This window comes from Lolium rigidum, chromosome 1 (genome assembly GCF_022539505.1).
Source record: "Lolium rigidum isolate FL_2022 chromosome 1, APGP_CSIRO_Lrig_0.1, whole genome shotgun sequence".
Lineage (NCBI taxonomy): Eukaryota > Viridiplantae > Streptophyta > Magnoliopsida > Poales > Poaceae > Lolium > Lolium rigidum.
This window is the reverse complement of record NC_061508.1, coordinates 165440350-165444241: the sequence shown is the minus strand read 5'-3', so window position 1 is coordinate 165444241 and position 3892 is coordinate 165440350. Positions and strand designations below refer to the sequence as shown.

General features: G+C 44.3%; 1 non-coding gene across 1 annotated transcript; it reads right to left on the bottom strand.

The window, feature by feature from the left end:
* Positions 1–2802: 2802 nt before the first annotated feature.
* Positions 2803–2875, bottom strand: TRNAF-GAA. The gene has a single exon. It is a non-coding gene; the product is annotated as a tRNA-Phe (tRNA).
* Between the last annotated feature and the right edge of the window lie 1017 nt (positions 2876–3892).

The following is a 3892-nucleotide window of genomic DNA, read 5'->3' as shown; positions in this document are numbered from 1 at the left end:
GGTGGCACAAGGGCGGCGGCGCTAGGGTTGGAGGGTGGGGCGGCGCGCGCGGGGGAGAAGGGGGCGCGGCGGCTAGGTTAGGAACGGTAGGTGTCTGATACCATGTAGAAAGGGATGCAACTCACAATGTATTGATTGGGTGCATATGGCATTACATATCTTCTGTTTCTAAATAGCTGACCCCATTTTCCTGTCCTCCTGTGAAACCACGTCAACCCAATTAGCCATCCCCTCCAGTTCTCCTCCCGACGGCTCTGCTCCTCCGCGTGTTTTGGTCCGGTGGTGATGAAACTTTTTCTGGCTGTGCCCCTTCAGATCCCATGTTACGTTTCCGAGTCGTGCGATGGTAAAAGAAACACTAGGATGCTGCCGAGCACATGCATCCCACTTTAGGCCGCATACAATGAAGCCTTACGAATTTACATGAGCTGGCCCAGAACTATTGTTCTTCTCCACAACATGATGATTCCTCTTCTCTGTGGTCCGCAAGTCCACCAAAATCTGGCGTTGTCTTCTCCCATTAAGTGCACCTATTGATGATTTCCGTTTGCTCTTCCCAATTAATCTGGTGACAGCGCACTCGCTTCCTCTCTCAGAACGGAAATTGGTGGAGGCATCAAATTGACCCCTTTAAACTCTGACCTCCACCTCCAGTCCTTCCCTGACTTATTTTGTCATTGCCATCCACCTCCAGCACATGTGGGCTTCTTCCACACCACTTGAACATCGTTTCCGCTGGTGAAAAACCCACTGCTGTTCTCTCCATGATCCATGTTTCATACTCACTGTTTTCTATTTCGTCAGGTAAGAACCACGATCAACTCGAAGCTTCATAATCGTGAAGGTACACCATCATTTCTCTCTATACATCTCTTCAATCGTCAGAGCCTGCCACCTCGATTTCTTCATAACGCATGTGGTTGTCGATGATGTTGATTCTACGATTCTACATTCCAGATCTTTTCTCATCTTCTAATGTTTGCTAATCTTTGTTTTTATTATAGACTGGGATTCATTGCAGACATGAAGCCTAGAAATCTGAAATTTGTTTCCGTTTGCCTTGATACAAGCTGCCCACCCCACCGGGTGTTTCCAAGTAAAAAGTCAGTTAACCTATGTGTCTTTGACTTCTTCCGCAAACCAGTTCTGATTCCAGATTTTTAGGAAACTAACTGCTCTGGGAAACTAATTCTTGATGTTAAGGAATAGATGTATTTCTCAATCTGTTATTCTATTTGTTCATTATCTCTACCTGATTATGTAGCTAGGGAAACAGGCTGAAAAACTACGATAATGACTCAATGCATACTTCTTGCTGGCGTGTGCGTCACTTGAGCGTATCTTCCGTATGATCAAAGGGTATCGCCCATTCAGTTGTTTTACACGTGATTTAGAACTAAGAACTGTATGTTATTTAGATATAACAACTTTATTTTTTAACCATGCAGGTTATTAGTGAAGAAAAGATAAATACAGAACAATTCTGGATGTGGAGGTTACAGCTTTCCTTTAACCTTGGACAGTTACGGCTTCATGTAGTATAATTTTGAAGCTTCATTTGATAAATATATCTGCATGTTTTGTTATATCCAGCATAGCTAAATATCCCCAGGTTGGGCACAATTCGGATCGCAGGATGTTCGTATACGTAGTCTCATGGTTATTACATATGACCATTTGTTGTAGTTGAATTGCATACTTAGCTAGCGATACACCTTCTTTTGTGCTTCAGCGTCAGCAGTTTTTTTGACAATTTAAAAGTTATTTCCTTTTTTAATTTGTTATTCCGTTGTCTCATGGAACATCTTTATCGAAAAACAAAATGCCTCATGGAACATGAAGATGATCAATAATATTAATTGTATTTGATACTAGGTCATAGTTCATCAGTACAAACAGTTTAGTTGGAGAATGAATCAACTCTTCTTTTTTTCCTAGAGATTGTTATTATTTTCCAACCATGCCTCAGAGAACACACAATATCTACACCAAGAGCGACACCGAAATGGGGAACAGAAAAAATTAATCAATCAGTTGGTGGACCATTTTCATCAAATTCGTTCTTTGGTTTGTAATAGGGCCAGCTGTTGACATTGTAATAGTCGCTTTCTCCCTATGATTAAAATAAATAACATGGTGTCTCCTTTTATTTTTCGAAGTAATATGCACATACAGTTCTATGTTACTTCTCAGCAATCACACCTATTTATTTTTAAATTCTCTCAAGGGTGTGGTATTTGTTAAAAGACAACCATTATTAACATGATTTCCCGCTGCAACGTGCGGGGTATCATCTAGTAGTAGAAAGGGATACAACTCACAATGTATTGATTGGGTGCATATGGCGTTACATATATAGGTCACGTCCTCGACTATATAAGAAAGGAGGCGGGCCCAATGTAAATACAGAAGATATGTATCGCTACACATAATTACACAAGATATGTATCTCAACATTAGCGAATAGGAATTTATCGGAATTTCATTAGTACTGTACTGCAAATTGATTAAATAAAATAAATTATGGACAAAGGTAGCATATAAAACTAGCTAATAATGTCGGGATAACCATCGCATCCTCGTTTGTGCTACAGCGGTGTGTATTCACTTTGTGCTATTTACGTTTTTTCTGCTCAAATCCCTAGTCTCCTTAGAATGGATGTAAAATCACTAAATCAGTAGTTACAAAGCGGGGGTTTGGTAATTGAGGGGTATAGAATTGTAGAATCAAAAATACAGAATCTTGACTACAGAATTTTCATCTAGTTAGCGACAAAAGAAAATGAAGAATGCTAAAAGTAATGCGGTGAGCGTGGATCGAACACGCGACCTTCAGATCTTCAGTCTGACGCTCTCCCAACTGAGCTATCCCCGCGTTTTGGTTTTCAAAGTAATTTATCTTTCATAATTGCATCATTAATATTAATTAACTATATCAAAGCTGACCCTCATTGCCTAAACCATAAAATTTTGGGTACTGTAGATGGTAGGTTTTCTCCCAATCAGGCATTGCCACATCAGGTTTTTTCACTGTAGATGGGCATAGGTAGTTTCCGTTCTTCCGCGCTGGTAGTTTTGGTCCTCCTTTATTTTTGTGTGTCAAAATCGTGGTTACCGGGAGGCTTCCGGTTACTCCATGCAGATGCAACCGGTCATCTCGATTTTTTATTTATTTTTTCATCTGTTATACCCCTGATTTTCGGTCCCGTCGGTCAAAGCGGTAAAGCGGTGCCCCGAACAATCTAGGCCCTCTTCCTCCCAATCCTAATTGTTGCCCACTTCGTCTTCCTCCCCAATCCCTATTAGCCAGGCTAGAAAAAATATCTCCATCCACGTCCAGCCGTTGCCATGCTTCAGCCTCTTCCCCTGCAACGACTTCTCCCCTTACTGAGCTCCTCTGTCACCCGCCGTCGTCGCTTGAGTCGGGTCCTTCATTCGCGTCATGGCCGCCGTTCACGCGCTCCCGCGTCGTCCACTCTAATTTCCCCGCCGCGCTTCCTCACCGACGGCGGCCCCGACGGCCAGCGATTTGGGAGCGTGGCGTTGGGACTCCCATGCCCTGCTAATTCCTCACCTCCCACGCCCTCCTGCTAATTTCCCATGCCGGCGTTTGGGATTTCCTCTGTCGGCGCGCGAGATGGCGTGGTAAGCCGCGGGAAACTCCGGCCCCGGGGCAGTACAAGACCGAGGCGGCGAGCACCACGAGCACTGAGGTGAACGACGGCAATCCTGCTGGACGCTAACGATCCCCGTGGACTCCCGCAGCGTGTTGATGGCAGGAAGGTCCCCATCGACGAAGGGGAGATGTTGACGGAGGAGCTCGTGCGGGTCGCCTGGAGAAGGACGCACGCGAGCGCTTCTCCGCCAGGGCGGCGCCGTGCTTCCACATGCA